General features: G+C 42.3%; 1 protein-coding gene across 2 annotated transcripts in view; it reads right to left on the bottom strand.

Moving 5' to 3' along the window:
* RC3H1 (ring finger and CCCH-type domains 1) overlaps window positions 1-11,944 on the bottom strand; it is a 66,537-nt gene extending 54,593 nt beyond the window's left edge. Inside the window, exon 1 of one of the 2 annotated variants that reach the window (XM_053914582.2) lies at window positions 11,661-11,944. The gene's annotated coding sequence lies outside the window, so the exon portion shown is untranslated. The remainder of the gene's footprint in view (window positions 1-11,660) is intronic. The other variant, XM_053914581.2, reaches the window with a different exon arrangement.
* Between the last annotated feature and the right edge of the window lie 1,004 nt (window positions 11,945-12,948).

Genomic DNA, 12,948 nt, shown 5'->3' with positions numbered 1-12,948 from the left:
AAAGTTTTGTTAGAGGCCTGAGACATATTTTTCATGAACAGCTTGGTCGAGAACCGAGTTGTTCCAGAGCGGAGACACTTGAGAACCAAGGTTTGACTGTACATATTGTGCTTTGGATCAGGTATATACATTATAAACAAGGTATTTTGCTGATTCCCAAGTAGTAGCTACTGTTAGAGAACCTACTAATTTATTGCTAATACATCAGAATTAAACAGAAAACACTTCTTCCGAAGTATTAACGACAATCTCTCAGGGGTTAAATCCGCACTTAGGTTTGGTGGTGTATGTGTGTGTTGCAGGGAGAAGATGAGACATCTGGTCTGACTGCCCTACTCGCACAATAGATAGATATACTCATACCTTGTTATACTCTGTTCTTTGGTAAAAACAGGGAGCCCTGCTTTCTCATCTTAAAAAATTATGAACAGTTTGTCCCACTTTTCCCCTAAACACAAACCTTTCCCCCATTTCCCTACAATGTTGTGAACTTCCTCAGGGAGGGCCACACTCATCCCCTCACTTAAAATGACCCGTCAATCACAATTCCACTACCACCTCCCGTAAACTGTGCTCCTCACCTCTTTCCTGGTTCATTTTTCTCCACAATACTCCTCACCATCCAATATGCTATTCTTTTACTTACTTTGCTATAGTGGGCACCCACTACTACTAAAATGTAAATTCCGTAACGACAGGGATTTTTGTTTGTTTCTATCTCTCACCTTTTTGAGTCTGTGCTGTGGACCAGGAGCTATACTGAGTGCTCTGCAAGCTTCATCTCAGTCCTCACAAGGACCCTACTAGGTACCATTACGGCTTAATCTTACAGTTGAGGAAACTGAAGCACAGATGTTAGAAAAGACATTCAACGTTTCGTGGCAACTTAACTCACCCCTGCTTCTAAAATGGTAATTCCTTCTGTAGTTTATTTTTTTGGTGCCACCACTATCCAACTGGACACTCCGTGTACTTACCTACCTGGTAATCTGGTGATCATCCTAGATTCCATTCTCTTTTACCCCTGTTAAAAAGCCTTATTATTTTATCACTGGCACCTGTAGCTGCCTGTCCACCTCTACTCCCCTGAGTGAGGTCTGTATGCATTCATTAAAAAGCAAGAACAAAACACTTACTGAGCACCTGCTACATGCCCGACAACGTCCAAAGATCTGAAGATACAACCCTGAACCAAACAGAGCCCCTGCCCTCAGAGAGCACACAGTCACTTTTGCCCGACCCGCAGTGACTCTCACCTGACCCGCAGTGACTCTCACCTGACTCCCAGCGACTCTCACCTGACTCCCAGCGACTCTCACCTGACGCGCAATCACTCTCGCCTGACCCGCAGTGACCTTTAACTATGTCCGCCTCCTACTCTGTTCTTGCCCCCTCCTCACAGCTGCTACTACATTTTCTTTGATGACAAACCAACGCAATAAAAAAAGGACCACTGACTTGAGCAGACATTTCACAAAAGGGGATAAGCATATGATAATGGCCAATAAGCATATGATATACATACATATTGGGATATACATACGTATAATATACTTACTGAAGAGTTACAGGATACCATTAATTGTGAGGGAAATTGAAATGACAATGAGATACACCCACCAGAATGGCTAAAATTGTTCAAACTGACAGTACCAAGTATTAAACAGAATATGAACACGTGAAATTCTCACACAATGCTGATGGCCGTGTAATTCGGTTTGTTCACTGTGGAAAACTGGCTATAATCTACTTAGGCCAAACAAAATGACCCAAAAATTCTACTCATAGGTATTTATATAAAAGAAATGACTACATATGTCCACCAAAAGACATACAAACATATAAGAATATTCATAACAGCTTTATTCATAAAAGCCAAAAACAAACGGGAAACAACCCTATGGTGGCTATTTCCACAATTACCTGGAGAGATGGAATAGCCGACCACGAGGTGCCGCTGCCTCTTGTTTATGCATAAGCTTTCCAGACAATTGCTCGGGACCAATCCTGAAGAGCAAACACCCCTTCCTTACAGACTCTGCGCCTGACCCTGAACTGGCCCTGCCTCCGCTTCTCCCACCCCGTGTTTACAGCCGATGTAAATTCTTTCAGAACAACTTACATCTTCCTTCCCCAAACTGCTGACATAAAAGAGCCCGTCCATTCTAGGATGGAGAACGTGCTGTCTTCTCCCTCCAGCCCTGCCCCTGGTGGGTTAGACCGCAGGCCCCAGGACCAGGTCTTTCCCTGGCTAGCATCTTTTTTTTTTTTTTCATTGCTTTTAGAGAGAGAGAGAGAAAGATAAACACCCATGTGAGAGAATCACTGATGGGCTGCCTCCTGTACATGCCCAGGTGGGGGACAGAACCCACAACCTAGGTATGTGCCCTGAACAGGAATCAAACCAGCAACCCCTCGGTTATGGGACGAAGCTCCAGCCAACTGAGTCACACCGGCCAGAAAAGCTAGCATAGTCTTAATAAACCCTTTCTTTTAGAAAAGCTTTCGCCATGAAAATTTTTGTTTAACAATCCCAACTACAGGACATTCTGGAAAAGGCAAACTAGGGGGACAATAAAAAGATCAGTGGTTGCTAGGAGTTGGCCTAAGAAGGGATGAGCAGGCAAAGCACACAGGACTTTTTGGGCAAGGAAAATACTCTGTATGATACATACTATCACGATGGATACATGTTCTACATTTGTCCACACCCCCAGAGTGTACAACACCAAGAGCAAACCCTGATGTAAACTATGGGCTTCCAGTGTCAATGGAGGTCCATCGACTGTACCAAAATGTACCCATCCGGTGGCAGATGTTGATGATGAGGGAAGAGCCACAGGTGTGTGCAGGGAAAGAGTTGATGGGAAATCTTAGTACCTTCTTTTTAACTTTGCTAAGAACCTAAACTTGCTCTAAAAATAGTCTTTACAAGCAAGAAAATTTTTTTAAAAATCAACAACTGAACCTGAAATTGCTCTCCAGTATGAGGATTCTGTTGATAGAATTTGCTGTCCCATTCTTTCCCCTCTGCTCCCCTAAAATCATCAAATAATGGTGATTGTGGCATTATGCCCCACAGAAGATTACTAAAGTTTTATCTTAACCTCTGAGTACAATGAACTGAATAATGCCAGTCATTTAGAGGAACAGGAGCTACTACTTCAATATTCAATGATGCTTTCTTTCATAAGAATATTGCCTATTTAGGCTTTGTGATAGTCTAAATTACTCTTCAATGCATTTAAAGAGATTTAAACATTTTCTATTTTAAGAATTTTCTTATTTCAAATAGCCAACATTTAGAAAAATACTGGTAGAAAGAAAAAAAATGGAGGGTCTTTTGTGCCCTTGTGAGCAGGCTTTCACCCAGTTCAGTCCCACAGAACAAAATGACATTTCTGAGACAACCAACTTGGATCAAATGAGTCAATGCAAAGAACCCGTAATTCAATTTTTCTAAATAAATGTAATGCCTTACATTTATTTTAAGTTTTTAATAAATTCAAAGAAAGGCTAGATTTGAGCAAAGAGTGGCAGTTTCAATCAAAACAGTTAATGGAGTAATTAATGTGAAAATTGACATAAAATATGTGTTTTAAAAGCAGTAATTATAGGGAAAGCACTCAAAATGAAGTTTAAATCAAGGGTGTGTATTTTTTTAAGTACAGTACTTTAACAGAACGTCTCCACAAAAATGGACTGTTGAGCAAGCAAAACCAGCATGCAGAGAAGGTCAAATCAGGGCCGTACAGAGCATGAGTACTCAGCACAAATAGCGGTACCGCCCACCTCAAAACACAGAAGGGACTGACCCCGAAGCTCTCCACTTTTCAAGCTCTGGAAACTTTACCATGATGAGTTCAGGAAAATACAAGTTCATATAGTGACCCATTTGGACTGTACAGATCAAAATGTAGCTTGAATAGAATCCAAATGTAAATCAGTGCCAACAGATAATTCTGGAAAATAATAATGGTTAGTTAAATTCTATTCACCCTTGCCAACCAATTTGTATTAGTACCGGAAATTAATTTGTTATCTAAAATGGGTCAAACTTGGAGAAAAAAATTCCATCATAAACTAAAGAAAAAAATCCACTAAATAGGATAAAGTTCTTTATTTAAGATTCTAATTGTTTAAAGAATAAGATAATGCATCACTATTTATTAAATCTATAGCAAGTCTGTAATTCTGATTTATAAGTTTTGAATTACATAGTATATAATCAAATAGTACTCCATAATCCCTTCATTGCATAAGTGAAGGGATTATAAGTTTTGAAGTTAGAATCACTTTTTTCAGAAGTGATTGTAAAAGCAAACCCAACAACAGCGATCCCAAGAGAGAACTGAAACAGGGAGATCTAAATTCTCATCTCAGCTATGCCATTTATTAGCTCTGAGATCTATACACCTCTGGTAAGTATTCAAAAGGTTTAGAGGAGGGTGAGAAAGGAAAGGGTGACTCCAGGTGAGGAACAACGAAGAGCAGACTGAAAGACAATGGATGTCCTGATAGGAAACGGAAGAAACCATGCTACCATGAACAACATTTGGAAAGGTTGGGTCTTTGGGGGGATAAAGGATTTATTTTTTTTTTTCATTTTTTATTTACTGACTTGAGAGAAGAGAAATATCAGTCTGTGGTTCCACTCACTTATGCATTCATTGGTTGATTCGTCTATGTGCCCTGACCAGGGATCGAACGTCCAACCTTGGTGAATCGTGACCGAGCTACCTGGCCAGGGGAGATAAGGCACTGAAAATGTAGGCTCGAGGATAAATTGAGGCCTTGTAAATAGATAAACTCTCTTTGAGAATGAACATAAATGACGAACTGGACCTTGGGGAAATAGTCTATATATTGCACTCTTCAACAGAACTTTCTGAGATGACGGAAATATTCTATTTCTGTTTCTAATACATGCTTCTTCTTGCATGTGTCCTGACCAGGGATCAAACCTGCAACCTGTGGGTATGGGGACAGTGCTCTAGCCACCTGAGCTACCCAGCCAGGGCTTCATTATTAAGGAAGACAATCTTGCCCATAGAACTGTACAACACAAAGAGTGAAGCCGAATGTAAACATGGATTTTAGTTAGTAACAATTTGCCAATACTGGTTCATCAATTATAATAAATGTACCACACTAATGCAACATGATAACAGAGGTAACTGTGGGAAGCTGTATATGGAAACTGTGTACTTTTGATGCAATTTTTTCTATAAACCTAAAACTATTCAAAAAATAAAGCCTATAAAAATGTTTATATTTAAGAAGCCACATGTAGCTAGTGGCTGGTACTAAACAGTATGGATCCACATTAAGGAAAGACTGGTGGGAAGAAAATGAGAATAGTATTTCATTTCTGACCACCACCCCAAAAATACAAGCATAGTTAATACTAAACTATACAAAATTTATACGTAGCTCAAATATTAACATTTTGTAGCAGAACCATGTGTTTCAAATATTCTAGATGAATAGCTTTCTAAAATGATTTTTGTTAAACAAAACTTAAGGATGAAAATAACATTTATTCAGTGGGTACTAGATGTCAGGTACTAACTATAAAGGTGTATGTTATCTCATTTGAATTTCAAAACTATCTTTGAGGGAAGTTATTACCACTTCTGTTTTTACAGATGAAGAATGATAACACTGAAGTGGTGGAAGATGAGAACCTAGCCAGATCCAACGCCAAAGTCTATGGTCTAAAATACCCGTATATATTTTTATGATTCCTCAAATTACATGCATAATTGAATTTTCCCTACAATAAATTTTTCATCAGGCACTCTTAAAATCTGAAGTCATCTTTTTCTTTCTTATTCTTCTCTAAACCTTTTGAATAAGTCATATAGCACAATGCAACAGTTAATTAACGATACACTCAGTCTCATGAGGTCCTGTCCCTCCACTACACGGCCTCACTAATGTGGTTTCCTCCCTGCCCCCTTCCTTGCTGTCTGTCCTCCTTCCCCTTACTGCTTCCACTCCCACATCTGACTGGCACCTTTTAATCCACTGTGGGATTAGAAAACAGACAATCAAACTTCACAGAATTAGCACAAGCAAGAGATCTTCTAAACCAGTGCCTTCTCAGATGACTCAGTTCATTAATCGTGTGAGACTTAAAGGTCTTTTTTATCTACTTCTTGTTCCAACCTGGAAGCTGGATAGATAAAACACTGTTCTGTAATAAAGCTAGAAATATAACAATTCTGTTTCATTCACAAACCTTCCACTAAACCGCATTTTCAAGCACAGCTCTCTGAACATCACCCACTTAAAGATGTTATTTTTATGATTAAATTTAGTGTACTAGCTTTTCAATAAAGGCCACTATAAAAAATTAATGATATACAAAAACACAGAAATATATTTACAAAAAAATTGATACTGTCCTGAAAAAAATACTCACTGTTAAAAAAGCAGAAATTTTACTACATTGAGCCCTAAATATTCTCATTTAATTCTTTTTCATAACTTCTTAAGTTGTCCTAAGACCTAAAGTTATTAATTACACTTTCCCTAAAAAGGGAGAGATTAGTATCAAAATTTAAATTCTTCTTTTCCACTTAGACCTCCTTTACTAATAGCATGAAATCTGTATTTCACTTCTCATCATACATTTTAAGATTTCAATTTAACTAGGGGAAGTACCATTTTGAATTTAAGATAAGGATAAAAGAATATTTTAGCCTAAAACTGAAACTTCAAACTTAGTAGAAACTTTAAATTTACAGAAAGTCCAACTTTATTACATTATCCCAGAAAGAAAAACAAACCTAATTCTTTTGTTCCTCAATCAACCATCTAAAACAACCCAAAAAAGCTAAATACCAATTGGCTCTGTAACAGTGTCTTATATTTTTGGAGCGAGTCATATATAAAGCCAAGATCAAGGTTCTAAGATTTATTAAACAAGAGATAAAATGCAGAGTGCCAGACAAATCATAACTCCAAATATTCTCGAAAATTAGCTGAATAAAATGGTCACCAAGTTAGATTCATAACGATAAAATCAAAGAGTTTTAATCTAACAATCATTTCCCAATATAACCTCAAATAAGTCCGAATAAGTCTGTTAGTGTTCCAAGTTGTTTCTATACATTGGGAAAAACCAAAAGGCAAACAACTTGTAGATAACAGACTAAATAAATCACTTACACTTGTATGTAACATTGAAACTTAGTTAATGCTCACAACCCAATGAGGAAATACAAATAGTCTGAGAGTGAGTACAACTCCTTCGGAGTGATCACAACTAAAACTGCAAATTGTGATTTTCAACTTTTCTTCCATAAAAAGTCCCTGGCAGCAGCCTGTTGTACTTGGAGAAGCATGTGAAGAATAAGGTGGGTTTTGATGGCTAGCAATCAGATCCCAAAGTTTTTTCCTGTAATGTCAACTATACATAGCACTCTTCTTCAATCTTGGCTCAAAACAATTTTCTATTAAATCCAAAGAGACAGAAAGTAGAATGGTGGTAGCCAGAAACTAGGGAGAGAGGGGATGGAAAGTAACTGCTTAATAAGTATAGTTTCTTTCTGGGGTGATAAAAATACCATGGAATTAGAGGTGTGAGTTGCAAAACATAGTGAATGTACTGCTACTGTACTGCTTACTGGTTAATTTTATGTTATATGAATTAAACCTCAGGGAAAAATGAGTGTTATGATAGACAAAACTGACCCCTACAGAACTCTTCTCTTCTTCAAAATAGTGTTACCATGTTCAAATTCTGTTTAGATCTTAGAGATTTTAGCTAAAATGCATTACAAGTTAAATTATTACCATATTTGCTCAGGAGTATACTGACATCAGAGCTAAAATGCTCAACAAACATCAAAAGAACATTGTTGACATACATTTGCAAATAGTCTCAAAGAAAAATATCAATGAACCTTAAAACATTTATTCCTCTATGACAGAATGCAATTTCAGTCAACTTAACTGTGCATGTAAGGTGAATTCAAAATTTTTACTAGAATTCTTTTCCCGAACCTCAACCCATCAGGAAAACATTGTGAACTGATAAGAAGTCTGTAATGTTACATAAAAAGTAAACAAGCACAAGAATGGCCAACACGGACACAAATAAAGATGCTAAAGCTGTCTTAGGGATGCAGGGCAACATTACATCAATTAGTACGCTTCACACTTGAAAATGTATAGAATCTACCTTAAGAAACTTTGGAGAAAAATTCCTCTGTATAAATGCCCGACAAAATTCATCTTATGTCATAACCTCTAAGGCGAGTCCAAATCCCGTCTAGACTCTAGGATTAAAGAAAAGAGGAGCCTTAAAGGGGACACTGTGGAACAGGCTCATTCCGAGGTCTACTGTGACTGTTTTGATGCAGGCCAGTCTGAGAATGTAAATCCACTGGAAACCAACCCGAGACACACGCACTCCTAGGCACGGACAGGGCCAGAGCTAAACCAGGTCAGTGTACCCTGCCAAGGAGCATCTTGCTCCAAGGTGTCCACCAAACAAGGATCATTTATCAGTTTATTCTTCACTCAGTTGGATGCCAACCACTTTCAAGATATATATATACAAGTGCAGACTGATTAGACCTCATCAAACTCCATTTCAAGCTCTAAGATCAAGAGATTAAAAAAATGCTACAGAATTCTAAATGATCTATGCCTTTTAAAAATGTAAATGAAGAATTTCAAATGTTGACCCACTCAACTTTAAACATCACTGAAAGTCACTAAAATCATTTCTGAATTTTCATTATGTATTTCAAAGGCACAACTTAGTAACTGCTTATATAGCAAATTCAAGTCATGAAACAGTTATAGCAATTCCACGAGTCTGTCCTATGGAAATGGTATGAATTTCTACACTGAAAGTATTTAGACCTGCAAAAGCAAAAGTAAGTGTTTCTTTTGTCATTCACATGAATAAATACTTTCTCAAACTTATAAGTATTTGGCAGGGTACAAATAATGGTAATAGAAAGGATACGAGGACTACAGGCAAGTACAGTATTACAAGACATAGTTCATGGTCAAAACAAGATGCTTCAATGTTTAACCCTGAGACACATGGTTGCAGTAGTAAAGCATCTTATTTGTGTCGGCGACACCTAGGTTTGAGTAAACTTTTACCTATTAATCATGTGACCTTTTTGCTACTTAGCTACTCCAGCCTCAGATTCTTCATAGATAACATGAGAATATTACAGCCTAACTAGGAGGATTAAATGAGAATGTGCTTATCCATTCAACAAATTTACTTGGAAAAACTGTAATTTTTTTACATACAAAAAAACTTTTTCAAATATTTTCAAATAAACCAAACATACATAAACTTTCAATATACCAAGAAAATGCAAGTCTGATTCTTAAGCTATGGTCCTGAAACTTCTTAGGACAAAATTCTTAAATATTAGTTGAAAAATTCTGAACTGAAATAATCAGAATAAACATTGATAATGAAGATATGACAGTTGAGAGATCACATCTTTAAGAAGTTTTGACAATTAAAAACAGAATTCTCTAAGAGATTTCTCAATGTTAAACAGAAATAGGGACCCAGATTTAACCCAGAAATTGCTGGATCAACATCCAATTTCAAATACAAAACCTTAATACTTATAAAGCTTTGTTTTCAGAATAATGGTATTAGGTATGAGGCAAATTAGTCCTTGACACAACATGAGATTTTTTAATAACAAAGCACACTAACCACTTAAACAATTTACAAACTTTTAAGTTACTAAAGTTATTGTAATAGCTTGAGGGTCACAGAAAAAAATAAGAGTCACTGCAATATAAACTTTACTTGCATTCTGTACTGACCTAATAAAATTCAGCATAAAAGAAGAATCATAGATTTGAACCCTTAGTTTCCCTTCTGAAACTTATTCCCAGAAAACTCACATTAGCAGGAGCCATGTGAAAGTTGTTCTCTCCCCATCACTTGAAAAAGTCAAAACATGCACATTACTTAGGCTGTGCATAAATTAAGTCATTCATAGGCGTCCACTCTCAGTCTTCCTACACAAGACAGTTCAACCTCCACGTTTATCCAATTGCTATTTACTGTCAACCCTTGTGGAAGAACTAAGAACTAGTGCGGCTCATTAAATTTCATACACTACATAACCTGAAAGTGCTTTGAATCACTATGAACATGGGTGAGCAATATTAACTGGCATGTTCTCTGCACAGGCCCATCTTCCTTTTAAGAATACAAACTAGATGGATCACCCCATTTAGCGTTGAAGACTGGCGAGCAAGACAGCCAAACAATTTTAATATAAATTTCTGCACACCTAGGTAGAAACTGGAATAGCAGTAACTTGAATCATTCTTCTGCCTCCCTTAGAAATGGGCTTGGGAGATGCCTTTTAAAAACTAAGTTTAGGAGAAATACCAACTCCCTGTTGCAGTTTCATACACCACTACCCTAAGGGCAAATACAATGAACAGCTGCCTCTTGATAAGCCCAAAACAGTCAAAACAGAACAGTTGTTTCCAATTTTTGAAAATTATAACAACGTTTTTGAAATCGTATGAAATCCGCTTCAGAAACCAAACGTCCAACTCAGAGGAACGGCCTGGTCTTGAATAATTTTAGGACAAATTCCTGAAAGCCAAAATTAGAACACGAGACAGACAGGACACACGGAGCTCTCTAGCCTGCAGACGAGCCCTCCGGTCTCCTGCAGGAACGCCTCCCCGGGCCCACTCCACGCCAGTCGCCGTTGTTTCTTCTGCGGCACATGAATAATGCACAGCGCTTCGTGGGAAGAAAAGTTCTATTCAAACACTACAGTTTGTCTCCGCGTTGCCAGTAAGTGGCTTTGTTTCCAGTTTCGTGGACTGTTCGGGGATGTCAGGAGTTACCAGCGCTCCCAAAGCGCCCTTGTCCCGCTCTGACCCGATGTTCCGAGAGAACCGAAGCCCAGAGAGGTTTGAAGAGCAGGGGCATCCCTTAGACTCCATCCATCCCTCTCCACCCCATCTCGCTAATCACCTTTGACTTCGCACATCATTATTATTATTTTTATTTTTTTGGTGGTGTACTTATATGCTTCCAAAGAGACACCTGCATCCACAGCCGCCAGGAAGAAAGGAGACTATCTGGCTCCATCTCCAGGGAAGCAGACGTCGTAAAACCCACTCGGCCGGGCCAGGGAGCGCCCGAAGGGGCTGGGGACCGAGCGGCCCCGGGAGGGAGGGCGGCGGAGGCGGCGCCTGTTTACAGTCGCCGTCACCCCACCCCCCGCCGCCCCGCAGGCTGGGGGGCCCGGGAGCGCCGCCCGGACGCGGTCCCCTCCGGGCCGGGCCCCGGCGGTCGCAGCGGAGTCGGGCAGCCGGCTGCCCCCTCCCTCCGGCCGAAGCCCGCGCCCCTCCTGCGGTCCAGGGCGGTGTCCCCGCAGCCCCACGGCCTACTCACCCCGCGGGCCCGCCCGGCGCCAAGCCGAGGCCTGAGGCCTAAACGCCGCTGGCCACTGACAAGCCCCCCGGCCGCTCCCCGGGCCTGCGGCCCGGCGGGCGGGCGGGCGGACGCGGCCCCGGAGCGGAGCACCGGCTGGGACAGCCCCTTCCCCGCCGCCGCCGCCTATTGTTCCCGACCGAGGCCGGGCCGCGCCGCCCCGCGCCCCCCGCCGCCGCCGCCGCCGCCCGCTCACCGCGCTGGTCCGAGCAGCAGCTCCTCTCAGCTCCGAGTCCCCGCGGCCGTCGCCGCCGCTGCGGCAGCCACCGCCGCCGCCGCCGCCGCCACCGTCGACTCGGACTCTGTCCCAGGCCGCCGGGCCCCGGCCGCCGCCACCGCCAGCGCCGCCTCCGGCCCCCCACCTGCTGCTGCTGGGGCTGCTCCGGCAGCAGGGGCCATCTTGTTGGTCGGCCTCCTCTTCCTCCTCCTCCTCCTCCTCCTCCGCCCGGTCGCTCTAGTTCTCGTCCCCTTCCTCTTCCTCGGGCTCCCGCCCGCCGCGGAGACTGGGGCGGATCCCAGGGCGGAGCCCGGGGCGAGGTCCCGCCTTCCGGGGGCGGAGCCAGTGGAGGGGCGGGGCCAGCGCGGGTGGGCGGCTCTGAGTCACCGGCCGCCGATGCCCCGCGGCGAGGCTGGCGACGCGCTCCGCCAGGCTGGGGAGCGCAACTATCCGGGAGCGGGCGAACAGGTTCCTGCGTCCGCCCGGCCCAACCCCCCGGGCGCCCCTGCGCCCCACGGGCCGGTGGCCAGGCAGTGAGGGTGAATTGGAAAATTCCTGACGGTGCCATCCCACCGCGCACTGCCCCAATCCCTTGGTTTCTCAGCTCTCGTCCCCCGTTCTAACTGCTCCTTTGCGTTAGCTCGCCTCCCCCACCGCAGAAGAATTAGTTCTTACTTCACGTTATGCAGGTTCTTCATCACACCAGCTTTGCCCTAGTCACCCCTCTCAAGACTTCCCAAAGAGTTCTGCCTCCCACCAGGGCGAACCGGGCCACAGGCCCGCACGCTCGCCGCTCCAGAATGTGACCCCAGGCCCCCGAGAGCAGTACGAGCTCTCCGGGGAAGGAAGGGGCGGGGGGCGGGAGGGGGCAGGAAAAGATTCGGCTCCTGGAAGAACTCCGGGGCATAAAAGCTAACCTCGTGAAAACTGAAAGTTTCTTCTCCCTTAGGGACAAGGAGTCATTTTGCTCTGGGGTAATGGAAAACCCCTGCAAAGCAATTCGGTTTAGCCAGGTCCTGGCGTTTGAGAAGGGCGAGAAATGGAATGCTTTTCGTACCATGCAGTCCTAATTTCAAAATAAATCGTCTAATTAGAACAGAGGAGAGAGATGGTCCACAAATATGCACCCAGTTAGTAGTTCTCTGCATCGCCATCCCCCTGTTTTGTTTTGGGGTGTTTTTTTGTTTGTTTTGCCACGGGCGCAGAGATTTTGCTTTCCTGTCTTTTCTCTACTGCTCACATCGCCAATACGACGGAAAGTGCTGTA

Source organism: Desmodus rotundus, chromosome 12, assembly GCF_022682495.2.
Source record: "Desmodus rotundus isolate HL8 chromosome 12, HLdesRot8A.1, whole genome shotgun sequence".
In the NCBI taxonomy this organism is placed as follows: Eukaryota; Metazoa; Chordata; class Mammalia; order Chiroptera; family Phyllostomidae; genus Desmodus; species Desmodus rotundus.
The sequence above is the reverse complement of the archived record's forward strand: the minus strand, read 5'-3'. Positions and strand labels throughout refer to the sequence as shown.